Genomic DNA, 22,388 nt, shown 5'->3' on the forward strand with positions numbered 1-22,388 from the left:
TGCGACCCATCTTCGAAGGAATTTAATTCTTCGTGAAATAAAAAAAAAGTTTTTGGAAATCCGTTGAAAACTACTCGAGTTATCGTGTTATCAAGGGACGAGACAAGAATTCTTTTGGGAATATCTCTAAGATCACCCGACCGTCATAGCCCATCTTCGAACTTAACCTCAGGAATTCAATTCCCCGTCGATTAAAAAAAAGTTTTTGGAAATCCGTTGAGAATTAGTCAAGTTATCGTGTTATCAAGGAATCATCAAAATGTGACAAACATTTTCTATATTTAAAGTCATACATTCATGCATTTTCAATCATAGTAGTAAACATTGTGTGACAAACATTTTAGAGTGTTTATCATCCATAAGACCCATGAGTTTCAGTCAAGGGAATAATTAGAAGTAGAGCTACTCGAACCATCTTAATCTTTCATTAATAATTTCATTCTCTTTAGTTTCACTGAAAATCTTCGGCACGTTCTGCAAACGATAAACACCGATAATTTCATTTTTTGTTACAGATGAATTGATTAATGCTCACATGAGAGTACTATTTTCTACCTCGGTTAAAAAATGGTGTAACTCTTAAATGAAAATTAAACTCGTGTGAACCACGGCTCTCGCTTCGCTCTGGCCGCGAACCTTACACTAGTAGGAAAGAAACACGTCACCTTTCTAGCGGTTTTTAGAGACAGTATAGGAGACTTATATTAGAAGCACTCGCTCAGCTCATAGTTCTCTTTGTTTCTTCAGAAAATTAAATTAAATTTGAGTAAAATAAAGCACTAGATGGCTGCTGTTATCTAAACGGGTAGTATACCAGTAAAAATAAAAGAAAAGCAGAATTAATGATGTTCAAAATAGACATCGCTTTTTCATCTATATATAAATATCGTAAAATTTAGTCAGTCAAGTGACCTGACCTACCGAAAAGTGAACTTTCTCATGCCTCATTTGGATGACGTATGTTGGGTCTTTTTTTCACTTTTGGCTTTTCTTTTCATCACTAGTGACTTGTTGCATAACTAACTATTTATTTCGTAACAGTAAATGAATCTTCGCATTGTTCCAAGACTGAAAATAAAGTGAAAAATTGCATTTCCTCTCATAAAATATGAAAACGGTTCACAAACTAAACGACATATACGCTCAAATTAACTCGGCTACGTAATAGGCGCATAGATTAATTTAGAAACCGCTAAATTAGTTTTACATATAAATAATTTTCCGTCATACCGACACGGCTTTAATTTAATTTACGTGAACCATGCCATGATAAATGCACATATAGAACATTGGATTCTGTTCAATATTCAGAAATTTATTTAACCAAATTCATCCGTACACCACCATACGCATGAATATCTAAATGCAAAATTTTATTAGTTGAAATAAATCGGATCTACAAGCAACTGATACGTCTCGCAATGAATAATGTTGATGTAGAAATTAGACATCGTCATGTTATTTTCTCACAGCATGTTCTAATAGTTTCTAGGATTTAATACTTTCAAAGAGATTCGACTGACTGAATTGATTTCGATTGATTAGTTGTGTATATGACGAGTAGTTACCAAGTGGCAAAAATGGTAGAAAACGACATATGTACGGCTTCAGTGCCGGACTGACTACCAAATGCCCCATTGGGGAAAGGAAAGTCAAATCTACAAAAAGTCCTTAAATTGAAATACAAAAATAAATAAGGCTCTTCGGGATACGCCCGAATTCCCAGTATGGACAGTTCGACACTGTGGCGGCTTTAATTCCTTTCAAAACATAACAGAAAACGCTTTTTCCATAGCACACGTTTTCCGGGAACTTTCATTTCTCATTGAATGTTATCTTCAGATGGAAGATGTAAGATCTCATATAACCACAGCTTTACTTCTAGCATGAACATAGGAGGAGCAGGGTTGTGATGCAACACAAAAATTATAGTTCGTAGTGGTGCTGATTGCTGCAATGTACACATGAGGGGAAAACTGCAGAAATAGCTTTGAATTGTGCCACTAATCAATGTATTATTTTGCCACCTAAGAAAAGGTGGTCTGCGACTAAACAAACACCTAAATTATTCGGACAAATATCTAGTCAAGAAGTGACTATTCGTAGTACGAATTCCGTACAATGTGCGAATAACCTCTTCTTCGCTATTGTCACACATTAATGTAAGGAGAAATAATCCTAATATTATTTTAAGACAGTATTAGGTCAGAAACTGAAATTAAATGGATAGACGATGAAATAAATGGCCAGAAGATTGTGCCAGATATAATTTATTCAATAAATAAGGAAGGTGTTTTGTTGCCTTAATCAAATTCATCCTTCTACTAATTGTATAAAGAAGATGTTTGGTTTGATCATATAGAGTGTATAGAGTGTAATTTGAGTGTAACTTTCATGTACGATATCCTCACCGAACGAATTGACGCTCCCGAGCTGAATCTAAGATAAACATTCGACGACCTGCCCGCGATCTTCGTTCGAATGAATTTCTGCAAATCGACCAACACCGAACCAACTATGGATTATATGAACCAGTCAATTATATGAGCATGATCTTCAATCGATTTGCACATTTGTACGACAGATCAACCTCTAGGATTACGTTCCGTAATCGCATTCGTGCCATGGAGCTACCAGAGCGCTATTCGTTTATCACCTACAGGATGAGCTAAGTGTTTAGCTGCCGTTTCGTTCATTGCAATTTGATTGATTTGATTTACTGATTTGTTTTCCTCTTTTCCTTTTCTTTTTCTTGTTTTTGAATTTTCTTCAGCTTTTTTTTATCTTTTTGACGAATATTTTTTCTTCAATTGTTTGAATATGATTCTTGTTTTCATCTTTAATTTTTTATTTTTGTCATAAATATCAGTTGGTTTTATACTGTTGATAAATAAATAAATAAATAAGTATCTTCTAACTAAAGTCATAAGGGATGTGCTATGTTCAATTCTACTGAATTTATCCATTGAAGAAATGCCAGATATATGCGCTTCGTTGGACATTGAAGAAAGTGTGTTTCTTCTTAATGTGCGAATAGCCACGAAGAAACTATTAACACATTGTGCAAATAGTCACTTTATAACATATTCGCAGATTCACCTGTCGCTTAATGTGCGAGTAGTTCTATAGTCTCTTCTTGGCCATTTATACAATGTGCGAATAGCTAATGTATTATAAAATGATTATTCGCACATAGTGTCATTTACGTATTTATTATCGGAGTGTCTTCTAGACCTATCACAAAATGTGTGAATAGCGATGTATTATAAAGCGACTATTGTGCGAATAGCACTTACGTATTTATTATCGGTCTAATTCGTGATGTCCCTGTAATAAGGTTAATATCAGCTATTCTATGACATATGACATGGTGGCAAAGTGTACCCAAATCAAAATCCATTTAGCATATCACCGTATTGAAATTGAAATCTCAAAACACACTCTCGATATCCATCCAGTCGAAAAGACTTTCGTTCCGAAACCATTATAAATAAAAACCGATATCGCAATATTACCTCATCATATAGCCCAAAGTGTCACGACACTTTTAAAATTTACAAGAAAATTTTGCGATAACATTATATTGTCACTAAAAAAGAAATCACTTCCCGCGGCTATTGAAGTGAAGTAAACCAACTTCAACTCAATTTAGTCCATAGAGAGAAGAAATTTGAATAAAATTGAACTTCAAAATGCTATAAATCAGTAAATGCTTGGGTATTATACACAATTTTTTATTTTATTTTATTACAATCTCTCATGAATAAGAATGGAAGAATTTTATAAGTTTATGGTTTGTATAGTGAAAACTTTCGGGAAGATAATATTCTATCATACCTTATATAAACTTGCACAGCATTGAACGCTCACTCTCTGGCTGTAATACTTGCCAAATATATCGGCAAAATATAATTTTTATTCTCTTGGAAGGCAAAATTAATCTGAAAACAAAATTTTCGATGCGGGAAAGAAAATGTTTATATGGCAACCGAATCGAAGGCAAATCACTTTAACTTTTATATTTTTTGGATTATATCCGAAGCCAGCTCAATAATATAAATTATTTCTGAAAAATCCGATTTAAAATCTTATTTTCTCAATAATATTTTGTTGTATTCATATACATACACAATACAGTCGTCGGATGCAACATTTCCTCATCCCTATATTCTCCATCCACATTATTCTATATGCCGATCATTTAAAATAGTATATGGTACCAGTAGGGAGCATATACACACATTTCCCTCATCTGTATACATTCGAATGTCAGAAGGAAAGAAAAACATTCTTTTCCACATATTATAACAAATTTGAATTCATAAGATGTTTTCCACATAAATATATTTAAGTTGATAACCAATTCACATTTATTCGTTTATTATAATGTACCAGCGAGAAAAGAGTGTGGTGTGTGTGTATATTGATTGAATACCATTTGTCATGTTTGGAAGATTCCGGGAGGATGTGTGGAATATATGGTTTTTTTTTCTGGTTGCCTTTTCTCTGATTCTTCATCGGATAGATACGGGATAATATTATTGTGTCAAACCGAAATGATATGTTGAATACATTTGAAATGAAAAATTTATTATGGCAATGCAGTGAAATGTATCTATTATATGTAATACACTCGAGGAATGTTGAATGTGGTGTGTGGCTTTGTTCAAAGTGGAAGCGGAAAAGCTTTAATTTAGCGCATTAAACTAATGCCTTTTTACGAAATAATATCTTCAATTATTTTACTTCATTTCACAATGCCATTCAAATGGAGCAGCAATTATTATCGTCACATATAGGGGGACATTCAAATAGTACACATGAATCAGCGGGTTCGTGGAAAGAACATCAATTTCTGATGGGTTGAAGGTTAGTTAGTGAAGCATTAAAATTATATTTTCATATTTTTGTGAAATGTAAACAAGTGGGTATGGGACAAGAAATAATCTTTTTGAGAGTCTGTACTAAGTAAATGTTCCCTTTATTATCGAAAAACATCGATTAGGAGATTTGGCATTATTTCGTATATTTCAGCTAGACGGAATTTCGGGACTATTAAATTTGTAATACCAATTGATACTTATTTAAATAATAGTTGCTTGCACAATTAATCCACAATTTACGAAGTTGAAAGTAATTGACCTTTGAAGTCTAGGGCTTCAGAAACACCTTTGCATTTTGATTTGTTTCGTGTCTCTTTCTTTTCGTAATTTACTTTTGTCTTTTCTTGTCAATAGATCAGTGTCAAATAACGGTTTCGTCTCTCAAATAGTGTCAAAAGAGTTGTCAATTTCACAAAGCTAACCAAACTGTGACAGCTCCATATAAATTTTTGTAACATTGTGGTTAGCTTTGTGAAAATGAGAGCTCATTTGACATCTCAAACGCCATTGACATTGGTTTGTTATTTTAAGTGCCTTTCCTATTTCCTTGACTTTTTATTCGTTCGTACAGATGTTTTCTGTAACCTTAATAAAATGAAATATATAAATCATCTGCTATTAATACAGGCGACAAAATAACCAACGTGTTCTAGCATCGGTTTATATGCCAAAATATATATGTTAAGGCAAGTGAAGTACAAGATTTTATTTCAGTTTGTCGATAATATTTAGATCAAATGAAGTATTAGATTCGATAGCTCTCCTATTCATATGTTTGCGATCTATGAAAGTTTAAAACAATAATTCAGAAGTGGCTACGTACTTTTTCCAGTGTCAAAGGAAAACTTCTATCATTCTGTAGAGTCAAAACGAATTTCCTCTTTTATATATTGACTCAGATTGTACAGTCGACAGAGATAATTTGTGTTTGGTGTGAAAATACATTTTTGTTTGACTCTTAATCTGTTGAGACACTCAAAAGTGACGCATTATTTGTGTCTTTCGGAATACCCATTCGCAAGATCTCTCAGCATAGTCAACTGACTAAATAATTGCGAGACTTATAAATCACTTAATAGTCTCTGTTGTTGAATATCTATTCTGATAGTACCAGTAGCTGATTTATTATCGAAGAACTAATATTCCTTCAAACATCCCATGTTGAAACATATGAAGTAAAAGATTTTGTATGAAACATCAGAAAATATTTTAGAAGCAATAGATTTATCATACCCGATGTTTGCATAATTAGATAGTGAAAATAAGAATATTCTGAGACGAAGCCGAGTAAGAGCATAACGTGAAAACTAAAAAAAATCATTTTTTCAAAGTAGATATATTACGTCTTATGTGTCGATGAAATTGATGATAAATGAGGTGAAAATAGATAAATTCTCACTGAAGAAATCTATTTTTTAGTAGAATCAAAGCTGTTGCATAGTATTAGCAAACACTGTTTAAAAAAGTATTAAATTCGCCTGTTGAATGCACATAAATAAAAATATTTCGTGATCGGCAATGTCAACCATTTGTTTTCGCTTTCAAATTATCGAATTGTGTATTACACTCCTGCCCATACACAAGATTTTTAATGACTACCACTTTTCAATAATCATTACATTAAGTCATTAACTTCACCCTCAAAACATCAATTCATCCATCCATCCATACAACCTCTATTTCAGAAGTCTACCTTTCACATTACATCTAATTTTATATTTAACACATAATTGCTACATTTAACTGCTCTCGCTCGGTGAAGTGACGTTTGAAATATGTACTTCGATAATCCAAAAACCTTTAATCTATTTCGACGAAAAGGTTTTATATTTTTTTTCTTTTCACCAGGTGAAACACTAAATTCTAACTAAAACATCATATAACCGGAATTGATGGGGTTGGGACGATGCCAATATTTTCGATGAAATTAATTGTAGGGATTCCATGAATGCACGAAATTATATATCAAACTAAAATATAATATTGTTGTTAGGGACATTTTGACAAATTAGTTGTAATTATGTAATGGAATTGGTTTTATCGAATAAGTATTTTCTTTGTGTGTCTGTCTGTTTGTAGGTTATGATGATCAGATACATAATATACGTCATGCGTTGATTATTATGTGATATAAATGAGGTCCTTTCTTACTACGTTTCGTATTGGCATTCATCGTAAATATATTGTTCGGTAAAATTCATTAATATTGAACGATTTAAGGACATAAACATTTTGGTGAACCCTTTTTATTTGACTAAACGATTCTTGATGACGTCTAATTATTCGAAGATTTGTGGCATTTTTACGGGGAAGTTTAGTAATTGGTGGAATTGAAGAAGTGTCCACTTACGTAATATATCGAAAATCGGCTATTATCATCAATTTAGTAATATGTTCAAAAGTAAACCTAAATTTGTATCAGAATATAAAACAAATTCCACCCATGGAGTGGCTTCTATTCTTAACAAAAGTTACCCTGATCTATTTATCCAGAACCATGGAAACTGGCCTCATTCAGGAGAAACAGGAGAAAGATAACTTAGCTTAGCGAACTTGATTCATGGACTGTTGATGCTAAGAATCTTGCTTTTTCTGTTGCTGAACTGAATGTCAATGAATTAATATTTTCTGAAATACGTTATCCAAGCTCTCTTGGCACGTTTTAGTCAGACACCATTGTCTCATCTGATAAATCTGAGTACATCGAGGGGACGAGATTAATGACTGAAGACACTGAACTAAGGAATGTAGTTAGACATATTTGTGATGCTTTCCTGATGCCAAGACCACTTCTAACTGGTAACGATATTATAGACCATTTCTGATCATTGAACTTAGAATTGCAGATTTATTGAAGTGTATTCTTGATATCTTCGTCTATATTGTGTAGCAAATTTTCGTATTTGAAATATGCGGAGGTTCGGAGCGAGTAAGCTAACTTCGGAATAGCGAAGCAATTCTTAAGTATGAAGTATGCAACGTGATGATTTCGAACATCAACTGAATCTTATCGTGAATTTTGATGAAGATTCGCTCCATTGCTTCTTCAGTTATAGGTGCACCTAATAATTCCAAATCATTTTTTTAAATTTTAATACCAGTTGAAACTGCGTGGAATTGCTCTGTTATAGATTTATCTTCTTTTCCACAGAAAAAAAATTCGCATTTTGACGGATTTATTTCCAGACCAATTTTCTTACACTCTGTGATCAAACGTTTAAAGTCGTTCAAAAGGGTTTTGTATAATTACTTCAACTCATCCGATTGTACATTGCAAGCATACAACAAATTGGTTAAGTGAAGTGACAAAACAAAATCAACAGATTTTGACTAGTCGTAGGTTTGCAGCTCATGCCGAAATCAAGGCTATGATCTCGGCTCGTGGAGTTTTCCGGAGGAGTACAATCTGTTACTTCAACTGTTTCTTTATAAGTTCATTTTAAACCCCTGACATCGGCTGCAATTCTTTGAATTAGGCATTGCTGCCAACAAATCCAAATTTAACCTATTAGAAACGGCAAGCGTATACTGATAAAATCATCGAATCTGTTACTTCTTTTGATGCAAAATCTTTTATTTCTTTAGTTTCAATATCCGTTTTTCTATATAAGAAAACACTAGCCAAGGCTTATCATATACTGGTGTCGTCCGTAGTCAATAACAACTCCATTTTGAGTTAAAGGCTGATATGTTCTTCGAGTTCGTAGCAGTAGAACATATTCTTACAAAATCAAATTTTACTATCTCTGCCCTTATCAACATTTGGCGTTGAAAACAAAAAACAAAAAAGAAAAGTGTAATTCCTTACTCGTTATTTGGAACATGTGGAAACATGTAATGTAATCCAAGGATGAAAACCACATAACCGTGACAACAAAAATCTATGAGTACACCTTTTACAACAGACCAACACAACCTATCTCTATCATTTGTATCTTTAGCAGCGCCATCTGTTATTATTTCTCTGTTTTAGATATGAAACAAAGAAATGAAACATCTGCCGAAAAGTAAGTAATTTTATGTATTCAAAAACGTGTAGTGATTGTTATTTGAACGTATCGTGATGTAATCATTTTGTTGTTGAAAGCGTTGTTTACTGTATGATATAATCTTTTACTTCGTTTGTTTGAGCATACATTTTACTGCATAAAAGGACGTAGAACAGATACAGTACTTCGCTTGTTTTTCCCACCGTTGTCGATAACAGATGGGTTATTTTGGTATATAAAGTGCTGTTTTGTATGGACCGTAATATTACGATTATGTGGACTAAATGTATCCACTCAAATGCCTACTTTAAAATTTTGATTAAAATCCCCTCATCATTCATTAATTCTGATTAAAGTTAATTGCTACTCATAGCAATTTACCTCCAATTTTTTTTCTCGCTCGCACAGATGATACATAATATTTATCTCTGCCACATAAAAACCACTTAATAAACGAACTTTTATCCGTATGAAACATAAAATTTTCCAAAATTTTTTTAAAATTACATGCTGTGCACCTTGAAAAAAGCTTTTTATCATTTTGAATTTTTCAGCACAGGCATCCGTTTTAATTTCCAAAAATTCTCATCATTTCCCTAATGATATTATACAGAACCACATTAATTATTCTTTCCTTTATTATTACAATGTGGAAAAGAGTATATATGAATTAGGAAAAGTCGTGTTAACGGATTGTCCCACGAGTAAATATTACACAAACTAAATTTATTTATATTTCTGTAGAAAAGCGGAAATTCACCAAACTGAACAATTTTTGCTTTATGGCCACAATATATAACATGTGTACATGTAACGAAAGAACACCGGGAACTCTCGTACATCCACCAGTATACCTAAATGCAGGGATACACGAAAATTTGTTGGGGTTTATCATAATTTACAAAATTTGATTCGCTCAGGGAATAAACAAAAATGAAACTGGTTTTTTCTCTGCCTTATATATATGTGGTAGAATGTGGTTACATGGCTTGAGCAAATATTGTTGCTATTGTTTTAGGACAATTAAATGAAATAAGAAAGGGCTGAGAATGTGACTGGAGCTGCTTAGCGTCAATGACGCAAATACGATTTAATTTTCGAATAACAAATTTCATCGGTCTTTCTACGACAAACATTGCCATTCTAAAAAATGTCGCGAATTCAGAATTTTTAAAACTTAAAAATATTTGAAATTCCTCTACAATTCTTAATTATGTTTTCCTTTCGACTTACCGCTCGCCATGTAAATAACTACCACTAAATTAAGTTGGAAAGCCGTTATTAGGCTAAACTCTTGCTGCAGTTGAAATTTTATATTATTAAAGTCGTATGTGTATTTTGTTATAAAGTTCGTTCATTAATTATTTTTCGAATTTCTAGGAGTTTTTAGATTTTCAAATTTTTATAAGAATTTCAAGAAATTTTCTGGAGTTTAAGAATCAAAATTTCGAAAAATAAGTCCTGGGAAAATTTACGATTAACTGGCATATTTAACCTAGCAAGTGTTGAAGTGTCGAAGGAATCGATTCTTATTAATCTGTAAACATCTGTTTTCGATAATGACGACAAAAATAATGACAAGCTCTGGACAATATGGTCCCTTGTATAGTAAAATGCATGTTAAAAAATTGAAGTACAAGATTTGAAATCAACAGATTAAAAATACAATTACTAAACCAAAGACTTATGAAGAATCAGTAACAGCTGAAAATCTCCATCTAGTCGACGAAGACAATGCCTTTGTATGACTGTAGTAAACTCGTTGTTTAGAATGTGTTTTGATTGTATATTATTAGGGTTGTGCGATGGATGGATGGGTCCACAAAAAATTCTTACCATCCCTAGATGTCAAAAAGTGATTTTAAAATTTTTTTAAAAATCAATAACAATTTGCGCAAATTCATTGAAGCTAAATTTGCGCGAACTTGTAAATTCTCATATTTCGACCTCTACCACAAATTGACTGCAATATATTTTTTATCAAAATTAGTGTTTTTCTACTAATTAGAGTCCAATTAAACAGAAAAGGTTCAAATTGGAAAATTTTTAAACGTTTTCAAAAAAATCGATTTTCTCTGATGAGGAATTTTTCCTCAATATTGGGCCAAACAAACAGTCACACCACACACATTTCACAGACGATTTTCAAAAACTTTTCTTTTGATAAAACGAGCCATCAGAACAGTCGGAGCGTTTGCTGCGACTGAGCCCCGTACAAACCCGTATATCTATTGCGTACGTGACCCTAGTGCGTCTGTCACCCTACTTTGACCGTAAGCCTATGCGCCGGTTAAAGTAGTTAAAGTAAAATTATTATGTAATGTGTACATCTTAGAAATTGCGCATAGCGCAATTACGAAGCCCCGTACGACGTTCCTTTCAAATAAAACAAAAATTTCAAATAGCCCTAAAATTTTAATTTATTGAGTATAAATACATATAGGGCCTAGTATCGGCCTCAGTCCGAGGATCCAATTTTTTTTTCAACTACATTCTATTCGGCCTTTGATTACCTTCCAAATGAAACAAAAAATACGGAAAACGGATGAAATTTGCTCGAGTTATATGTAAAATACACATAGGGCCCTAGTAGCGGCCTTAGTCCAAGGACCCAAATTTTTTTTTTTTTTCAACAACATTCTATTCGGTGTTCGATTATCTTTCAAATGGAACAAAAATTACGAAAAACGGATGAAATTTACTCGAGTTGTATGTAAAATACGCATAGGGCCCTAGTAGCGGCCTTAGTCCGAGGACCCAATTTTTTTTTTCAACAACATTCTATTCGGCCTTTGATTACCTTCCAAATGACACAAAAATTACGAAAAACGAATGAAATTTACTTGAGTTCTATGTAAAATACACATAGGGCCCTAGTAGATTTTCACTTCTAAGGCCCTAACTCACGGTCCACACACCCGATTTAAAAAAAACTTTTTTTTCCTGGATTGATATTGACAATACCTATCATTTGCCGTGTCATTTACATTTCCATCGTTTATTTTGCCATAAATATCACCAAAAGACCTTAAATCACTTAGGTGGCCCTAACTCACAAAGGGCCGACCCGAATATGCCCATCTTCGAACTTAGCCTCACTATTTTGACTATCTTTCAGGGAAAAAAAAAATTTTGAAATCGGATTTGATTTACTCAAGATATCGACGTGACGGACAGACGGACAGACGGACAGACGGACAGACAGACAGACGGACAGACGGACAGACGGCCCAAATTTTTATTGCGGATTCGTCATCTATGAACATAGGCAAACACTTTGCCCTTACCGTCTGCTTCGAATTCCATCAATTACACACGGCATCGTAATCCTATAAGCCCCTTCGTACTTCGTACGGGGCTAAAAATATATTGCAGTCAATTTGTGGTAGAGGTCGAAATATGAGAATTTACAAGTACGCGCAAATATAGCTTCAATGAATTTGCGAAAGTTGTTAATGATTTTTAAAAAATTTTTAAAATCACTTTTTGACATCTAGGGATGGTAAGAATTTTTTGTGGACCCCTTCCATCCCTATCCTCGGACCATCGCACACCCCTACTATATTATACAAGTCGAGTAAGTTTTTTGATCAGCTGGTGAAGTTCAGCTGCTGCTGATTCTGCATAAGCCTTTGGTTTACAAGCTGTACTTTGATCGATGGAAGTAACCCGATAATGACACTGGTCATATGCTTGATGTCTGTAACAGGTTAAATTCTTTTACTTAGTTGATTTTAGAAAACATTTTGCTATAGAAAACCACATTAACCTGAGCTCATCACCTTTAGAGAGTCAAAGTAGAATACTTTAACTTTTAATTACACTCGCGGAATTTTGAAAACCGACACATTTTCTGTTTCGAGGTTTACTGTTTTTTTTCTGAATTTTGCATGTGTTTTTATATGGAGAAATCAAAAACTTAAAAACTAAGAAACGGAAAATGTGTCGATTTTCAAAATTCCGGCTGTGTACTTGAAGGACTTCTCGATTCCAGCCTCAAAATTCTAGTCCTTATTTTCGGCCTGTTCCTCAGATACACAAATAGACAGGCATATTCTTCTTCATATACTTCATTTGTTCTTGCACAACATTGATACATGGTCTTCTTTTTTGGTCAATCAAGCTTTGTGGTATCTCAACCGCAGAACACCCGTGTTAAAGGTGTTTGTTGATGAAATAATATGAAAGTTTACTTTCATTTATTTATGATTCGCTAGAAATTGACATGCAAAAAGGCATGACCTACTTCGTAGAATATTTTTTTTAAAATTCCGTAGAGGTTTGTTGTCTCTTTGCCACAGTCGCCATGGCATGTTAATGCAAAACGTCGAAAGACGTTCTCACAGATCGAAACAGTGGTGAAACCATTCCATATTCATATTTTTCTTTCTTGCCTCTGAACAATGCCACGGTGTAAAACTGCTGTGTGTAGCTCGCAGCCCTAGCCGTAGGCAAGAGCTACCATCATGGCGTATTATTGGTAAATTTCAGAAAATTCCGGTGAATTAATTTACCAACGGTCCTGGTCGTCCTGGTTTATGACAGTAGGAGAAGAAAATATTTTGGCATTTTAGAGTTGTGGAAATAGCCGCTTTTTCTCCTGAAGCATGAAGGAGTAATTGAATAATTTATATTTAGATTACAAGCATGAATGCTTGACGTAAATAATTGTAGACGTCGTCACGATGAATCGTAATCATCTACACTTATCACAATTACGTATTCATCCACTCCAATAATAATACAACTGTCCGTCAGTATATAATTCAAATCCAAGCTAAAAGTATAGCTGAAGAAAAGAACGAGACTCAATTTTTTTCCTAATAAATGAAATTTGATGATAACATGTTGTGTCGTGTCGTAGAAATTGTATTAAACTATAAACGATAAATGACTCGACAATTTAAAAGCTAATTCCGTTTTATTATAATTCTAGAAAACTTAGAGTTATAAAAGAAAATGAGCAACGAAATAAGTGAGCTGTCGAATGCATCGAAGTACTGTTTTGTACGGTGTGTAATTTTCCAGCATGGGGTGGAAGAACGAAAACTGTGTTCGCGCGTTTCATTTTTTTTAAACGAAATAATTTACAGCATATACCAGTTCGGGTCCCGCAGCTTGACTGACTTAACTATAATTGATTTTTTATTGCAGATTTGTTTTTTTTTTCAGTTTTCTTACATCATCTGCACACTTTACATCCAATGTTTAGCGTTAAGTTCAGTGTTGAAAATGAAATAGATCGATAGAACAGTATTATGGCTTGTTTGTGTGTAAACGAGTCGTTTCGATAAGCCACTCTTAGTGTGCTAAATTTTGGTGCCAAGAAGAGTGCATCAGAACCAGATCCTCGACCAGATCGTACAACTTTTAAGAAATCAAACACACTTCTCTAGAGAAACGCTATATTCCGCGACGAATTCTTTAAATTTTCAGCTTAGAGATACTAGAATCGAATTGGATTTGAAATAAAAATTTTTGATGTGCACGGGTGAGGCACGAACTCACAACCTTCAACTTACTGGGCTGATGCTCTTGGTCAAAATTTTTTATTTCAAATCCAATTCGATTCTAGTATCTCTAAGCTGAAAAATCAAACACAATTTCCTGTGTAATTGTGCTATGTGCCACTGAACATTAATAGTGACAGTTCAAGTGAGAAAAAATCCATTTTCTCCACACGGGAGGGAAATTGCTGCAATTTTCTCACTATAAATTCAACAGATCGTCAACAAAACTCAATTTTCTTATTTTCTTCTTTATTGAGAGTAGAAAATAAGATAAATTACACAGCAAATGTGAAATAGTTATTTGTTAAACGAGGGAGGAGAAGTTTGAAATTGCATTTATCTCTGGAGAAGAATCTTTTTAGAAGAGCTTTTTGTCGATGAGAAACGGGTAAATTTTCAACGTCTTTGTTAAGTCGTATCTAGCCATAAAGAAGCGTAATTTACAGCTAGATGTAAGTCTAAATATTTCCAATTGTGCTCAGGCTCGCATTTGAAGGCGAATTTCGATTTACTTTGAATTTTTATTTTAAATTTTTGCATATTTTTCTGGATTTTGTTACATTTTAATTAATTTTTCCAAAAAGGTATTTTGGGAAAATTTTGAAAAATGTATGAAAATTCGGGTTATTTTCAGAAAAGGTTTTCCTAAAAATAGTCGCTGCTTTCAGGACAGTGAGCTGTTTCAATATTTTCGTGTTTATTTATAATTCTTAAACTTCAACTTGAAGTGCTCTAGAGAATATCCAGTGGAACTGAACGTGTAAGATATTTTCGGCCTCCAGACAATTCGTGGGAAAATTGATAGTTATTATGAAGGAAATTCGCGAGGCCATCAAGCAGTCTACCTATGTCAGATTTAGTCCTATTTCTTAGTTTTAATCGAGTACTAGGAAATAGAATGAAATTTGGACGACTCTACAAAGCTTTACAACAAAAATGATAAATTCCTCAAATTTCATCTAAAAATGGTCCGATTTCAACGATAGGGGGTTCTTTGGACAGGTTTTCACGAGTTGTTGGAAATAGAATAAAATTTCGTCAGGAATTGTAGAAAATGTCAATGAACACAAGGTATTGTCGAAAGTCAAACTTTGTATGAAGCGGAGGACATAGCGATTTCGTATAAAGAAACTCACCTCTCATGAGAGTTTGTTTATATGAAATCGCTATGTCCTCCGGTTTGTATGAATAGACCATACCTCATCGTAAAATGAAACACAACATTCTCGAAAACAAATGAAAATTGAATTTAACTATTTCACTTCACTCTTTATCACTGATGAGTTGTAAACGACGAAATCAGCTAGTTTTTTGTTTATGTGATGGAAATACGTTCTGATAAAGAGTGAAGTGAAATAGTTAAATTCAATACGATAAAGGCCTGTTTCGGGCAGTAAATCCGTGGATGATGCAGCGGTTGAAAAATTTATTTTTCTTCGAGCGCAACTGTATCGAACCAAAATTGATTTTGAAAAGAAGTTTCTTTTCACATTTAATTTTTCCCTTAAAAGACCATACCTGGTTTATACTTTCATTGGAAAATGTGACTAAATTTTTATTATTTTACAAAGTAATAGCACTAAGGGATACATTAAGAAAATATCTCAAAACTCGTTATAGCGTGATGCATTTAGTGCAAACAGGGACTGCTTAGCTTGTTTTAGTTTTAGCCAGTTCAGTCTATGAGACATTCAAATAAAGCTTTCAATACTACACAATCTTTTTGATGAAAGAGAAGCACCAAATACAATCAAAATACATTTCACGTTCAGCTTCACTAGATATTCTCAGGTTCACTTCAAGTTGTAGGAATCAAGATAAATTACGGAAATATTAAAATAATGATCTAAAGGGTGGTTTTCATGGTCCATTACCGCAGCTCCCGAGCTACCTTGAGGGCCTAAAATATATTACTAATGTACATTACTCCCATGACAGAAACAAAATTTAAAAATGAAAATTGTCATCCGAGCGACAAACATATAATCATCAAATCTGTTTCATCCTTTATTCCTCCAGTATCCAATACAAAATAGTTTACTCAGTAGTTTCAACATTGATTTGGCCCACTGTCGGGATCTCATGGCTTGTCAACAACAGATGAATAGTCGTTTCTAAAAGGTGTATCGGGGTGTAACCATCATTGAAGTCATATTACTTCAATTCAATGGTAAGCATATCATCGTCTTTAGGGCTCTGCTCAACATGAGAGCAAACTGTTCAATGTTCCATAAAAAATCCATAAAATTTGATATTCAAATTGAAATGCTTCGTATAGCACTTTAAATGAAAGAGACACAATTTAAGATGTATTTCCAGCGCGACATTTATTCTGAATTGAAAAAAGTGAATGACTAACATTGTATTACGTTCTCATAGCCTAATCCATCGTGAATCATTGTCTACCCGGTCATGAGACATGTACAAGTTTGTTGAAAGAGACAATGAAACTTAATTGTCGAAAATGAAAATTATCACATTGCTGCGCTTGTTCGTTGTTCGGCTGTTATTTGGTAAGCAAAAGTTTAGCTATTCATAATTATTTTCGGTAAACATTTAATTGTTTTCGTAAAGTAGTTGCAGAGCAAGGTTAACGATTAGCAATTATCAACTTTAACCGAGCTAACCAAGTTGAACTGTGTAGAGACGGCTGCATACGAGCAGTGTTTTTGTTATAACTCACGAGTTTTCGCAGACATATCGGAACGGCATTGCTACACATTCATTTCGAACAACAAAACAGCACGTAACACCGTTGGTGGAGTTTAATTTCGACTAACCACTTTCATTTTATTGCGTGGTGGTAACGAAACGAGTGAGAATTTGCTCTGTTTTCGCATTTTTATGCCGTTTTCCGGTGTGGACTTTACGTTGTTTTCATTTTTGTTCGGAATTGTGAATTACTGAAACGACCTAAAATATGTCGTGGTTTAGCCTATTTTTTCCCTCCTCGCCTCTGAAATCATTTATATCCCATATTCCACATAGAAAAAGTGTCTACAATTATAACCCCTTGCACCATGTATGTATATTGAATGCAGCAAAAATAATCCTAGGTGGATAGCAAGGATTATTGGATTTTAAGCACTTTGTCGGGATATACACATATTTGCAATTACCTTGAAGTAATGAAATCCTGTGCATATTGTCGACACAGAGAATTACGAAAATACATACATATACGGAAATTCACATGCAGATATGCGGCTACCGAAAAACAGCCATCGAGTAAAGCAAATTTTATCTGTCGAAATAAAATTTTAGAAGTTTATTTAAAACCGGAGTGCAGGTGAATTTGGAAAATATATTTTACCGTTTTCCCTTCGATTTTTCGGATCTATAAGTACGTACAGTATTTGTCGTGCATTTGAGGGAAATAAGGACAATGGTTTGTACATTTCATCTGTTTGGATATGGATTATTTCGACATTGTCTGCTAAGGGAAACATAATATAAACACAGATAATCAAAGTGAAGTTCTTAATTGGAAAAAGACAATCAAAGCTTGTCAATGGGATGTTGAATAGCTTCAAGTGAAGCTGCAGTTTATATCTGTTATCTGTATACCTGTACACAGCACAAGTTTACATTATCGGAGACGGGTGTTTTTGTTGTTCATTATTTCAGTTTGATATTTTTTTTTAAATAACGAAAAAGAAGAAAAACATATTCTGTGTAGAGGAGAAAATTACAGCATTCATAGCTGAAATTTGAAATAAATATTGTGCGGTAAAATTCTGCGAATGAAAAGGGATTGAGTTCTGATATTGAGTTTCGAAGTTTAAAACTCTTATTAATGACGAAGAGAGAAGAGTGTAAGATTACAAAGATTACCAGCTGCGATAAAACCTCATTTTGTTTGCCTGACAAATTCAAATATTCAGAAGCAATCCCGTAAGGTATAAGAATATTTTGAGAAGAGTTTTACACAGGATGTCTGTGAAGTACCTGCGAACTTGAACCAACTTGAACCTGCGAATTCTACACTATAGTCCGGTCGTTACGACGATCATTTTACATGACGTTTTAGTGATTTTAGGAATTGCAAAAAATTCGCAGGTTAGAAACTGCGAAATAAAACATAGCTAACGCCGACCCGTACGAAACACCTATTCGTATCAAAAGCCTTTAATGTGAAACTCTTCATTTCTCTTACTTCATTTTCTTCTCTGCTGAAAAACTATTCTCCCTTTAAAATCACTTACATTACTTTGGGACCGGATAGAGTAGATGATTTTTATGTTTTGTAACCTTTGATTTTTGAAAAGATCGTTTTTTTACGGGCTGCATCATTGTGAGCAGCCTTTTTTTTCGCATATTTAAATAAAAATAATTTCCTTACATTATCCACTCTTTGCCTTGTTATCATATACAACTAAATTGCCGGAGGCAATATAGACAGCCCCGTACGAAGACAAATTTCATAAATTCCTATTTAAACAGCTATATACCGCTATATTTACCTATATTTCACTGTAAATAAACATTTCACAGAAGAATATGCTATTGTATAGCTCTATATGCCTGTATATAGCTCAATATAGCTGTATATAGGTATATATAGATGTCCGTATATGGAATCCCTGAAACCCCACACACATAACAAATTATTTCCATGTTAACAGAAACTCTCTAAGTATCATTTTTCCCAAGATATTTCTATTTTACTAAAATCCAATATGGCCGCCGGCAGCCATTTTGTTAGGAGACCCGAAATAGTACCGACGCTTTATATTCGTTAATACCTTTCAAACAAAAAAAAATTCATGAAATTCGGTCAAAATTTACTCGAGATATTGTCAAAATACACCACGTTCACTGTACTTCCGAGTAGCCAGATAAGAGCTCACTCCAAGAGACCTAGCTCACGCTCCGGAGAACATAATTTCATAATTTTTTTTTTCCCTGATTGGTACGGTCAATACCTATCTAATAAAGCTAAAACAGACGAAATATGTTCAAATGTGGCCGACCTACAAAAGCAAAAACTGCTTGCCGCCCTGTGCCTGTTCCACACCAAGGGGTCTAACTCACGAGTCGGTCATCCGATTTCCATAAACTTTTTTTTTGTCGATCGGTATTGTAAATACCTTTTATTTGACGTATCACTTACAAGTTTAACGTTTAAATGTCCGGAGATATCTTCGAAAAACCGTAAAGCACTTATTGGGCCACAGCTCGGGAGGGGTCGATCCAAAATCACTCATCTTCGAACTTAGCCTGTCTTTTGACATTACCAAACGGGAAAAAAAAGAATTTTCAAAATCGGATGCGTTTTACTCAAGTTATCGTGCAGACAGACAGACGGACATTTTTTTTTTTCGCGGATTTGGCATCTCTAGACAACCACAATAGGTTTCCCCTTACTCAGGGAGTCCAATTCGACGTGTTACAAACGTATGCGTAAACCTATAAGACCCCAGTACTTCGTACGGGTCTAAAAATTCGCAGGTTTGAAACAGCGAAAAAAAATTCGCAGTTTTGAACCTACTATAAACCATAGTGAAATTGGGAGTTTTGGATAAAAATTCATACGTTCCAAATTCGCTCGAAAAAATCGCTCGTTCAAATCTGAGAAAAACAAAAACACAAAATTTGCAGGTTCAAACCTGCGAAAAAAACCAACTCAACTCAATTCCTAACTTTCTTCTCCCCGCAAAAGCGTGTTGTTGGTTCCCAGGGAATTCATCCTTTAACGAAATGTAACGTAATGGAGTTTAGTTCGACCACACAGAAGTCATCTTTTTACGAAATGGATGCCAATTTCCATTGCCTATAAAAAGCGTTTTAACATGTCGGTAACTTAGGAGTTATTTTTTTTCTCTCGCATCGTCTAATAATTAGTCTGTGTCATTTTTTTTATGTAAAATTTAAATTAACGGAACCAAATTATAGACGGCAACTGAATTCACCCTTCACGGAAAATCCGTGGATTTGGATAAAGGCTGTGTAACTTATAATGTGGCTGTAGTTTTTATAATATAGCTACAAGACTTATAAAAATTTAGCTACTGAACGCATATTCTATTAACGTTGGTTATTGCGTGCAATATGAGCTACTCAACTATATTATGGGTTACACAGCTACATTACGCACCGAGAAAACATGTTATAGCTAGGATTTGCATATTGTGGCTGTGTACTCTATATCATAGCTGTGTAACGCATATTTGACGTATGAAAAATATAGCTGTGGGCTGCATATCAGAAAATGTATTGGAACATTCATTCAAGTCATGATTCGTGCTGATGCTTGGTCGGACTCAATGTTAATGGATAAAGTAAAAACGCACCAAAAACTGTTCTAAAATAGTTTAGCTGATTATAATGAGGCTTCATCATCAGGTGAATGCATCTTCAATAGTCAAAATAAGTAGAAACACAGACGAATTAAAATATCAGAAATTTCGCTACATTGGAAAGGAATTAATTAATTAGCTCCTAAAAATCAAAATAGTCATTTTACACAAAATAATTGCATTGGCGATTCGACACATAGATTCATGTTCTTTCTGCTTAGCAATAAGAACGTGTTAAAGCACGAGCAAATTAACACATCAGCAGCATAGGCGTCGGCCGGTTTCTCGGATTAAGCATCAACCAGCGCGGTTAGTACTTGGATGGGTGACCGCTGTTTTAACTACAGTCTTAACTACAATATGCATTACACAGCTATATGCCAAAAAATGGTGCTAGGTCCACTTATAAATTTCTGTGTTCAATAAATTGTATTAGGAAGGGTTCTGGAGAAATTATAACTAGAAATGGAAAAAATGAATGGAGTGGAGATAAAACAAATTAAAAAGTTGAGATAATAATTTAGAAAGATTAAAAATTTAAAAACAAAGATCTCAACTCTCAAGATAAAAACAACTAAAACCTGAGATAAAAAATATAGAAAAGGAGATACTATAACTCCGTTTTCAATCAAATTATCTCCATTTGTTAATTGTTTATTTCCGTTTCTTCCTATGTAGTATCAAGTTTTAGTTTGTTTATCTGCATTTCTAAATTTTTTATCTCCGCTTCTCAATTATTACTCAACAATTTCACAATTTTTTATCTGCCGTTTATTGCGATCCCTTCCGAAAGAACAGGTGAAGACAACTAAAGGGTGATCACAAAGTTACGATTTTAAAAGAGAACATTCTGTGTATTAAAAATTTTGTACCACTGAACTTGTTAAATTTTTGTGACGGCTACCTTCATGAGTGTCTTAACATGTCCACTCTGGACCTTGAATTATGTAGCAATGAAGCTACCAACAAGACTTTCGAACTCTCCTTTTGGTCTTGCGATGGTTTTTTGGCAGGTTTGAAACGAATTTTTTCCGAAGGTTTCAACCTGCGATTTTTCAACCAAACCTCCCAATTTCCATTTTTAGCCTGCGATTTTTTAACTAAACCTTCCAACTTCCCTTTTGGTCTTGCGATGGTTTTTTGGCAGATTTGAAGCTGCGAATTTTTTTCCGCAGGTTGAAACCTACGAATTTTATTTTTCTCAGGTTTGAAACTGCGAATTCTTAGAACTTTCATCACGACTGGACTATAATGTAGAATTCGCAGGTTCAAGTTCGCAGGTACTTCACAGACATTTACACAGGAACCACTTTTGTACAATCATTTGTTTTAGATTTTCTTGAATTTTCACACATTTTCCTTAATTTTCCTTTAATTTCTCGATTTGCAAAAGATATTTTTTCGAAATTTTTAAAAATGTAGCAAAATTCGGGAAAATTTAGGAAAATATGAGAAAACGTTTACTTTTACATTTTTATTGGGAATTACTATTAGGAGTTGAAGACTTGGACCTGCTGAGTTACGGGAGTAATCGTGTGCGAATAGTCAATTGTGAGACTATTCGCACATGAATACCAATTCAATACAAAATCTTTTCACCTACGTGTTACTCTTTGATGTTATATAAATATTCGCTAACATCGGAAATCGAGGTGGAAACAAAACGAGCGAATGGTGGGACAGTGTTAAGCGAATAATGAACGAATA

The 22,388-nt window shown here is 33.9% G+C and overlaps 1 long non-coding RNA gene across 1 annotated transcript; it reads right to left on the minus strand.

Annotated features, from left to right (window-relative positions):
• Positions 1–6,008: 6,008 nt before the first annotated feature.
• LOC119072524 lies at positions 6,009–14,457 on the minus strand. Its single transcript, XR_005086876.1, has 4 exons — positions 14,261–14,457; positions 12,427–12,431; positions 9,929–9,933; positions 6,009–6,019 (listed from the first exon to the last, which is right to left on the minus strand). It is a non-coding gene; the product is annotated as an uncharacterized LOC119072524 (long non-coding RNA).
• Between the last annotated feature and the right edge of the window lie 7,931 nt (positions 14,458–22,388).

Source organism: Bradysia coprophila (genome assembly GCF_014529535.1).
Source record: "Bradysia coprophila strain Holo2 chromosome IV unlocalized genomic scaffold, BU_Bcop_v1 contig_81, whole genome shotgun sequence".
Taxonomy (NCBI): domain Eukaryota; kingdom Metazoa; phylum Arthropoda; class Insecta; order Diptera; family Sciaridae; genus Bradysia; species Bradysia coprophila.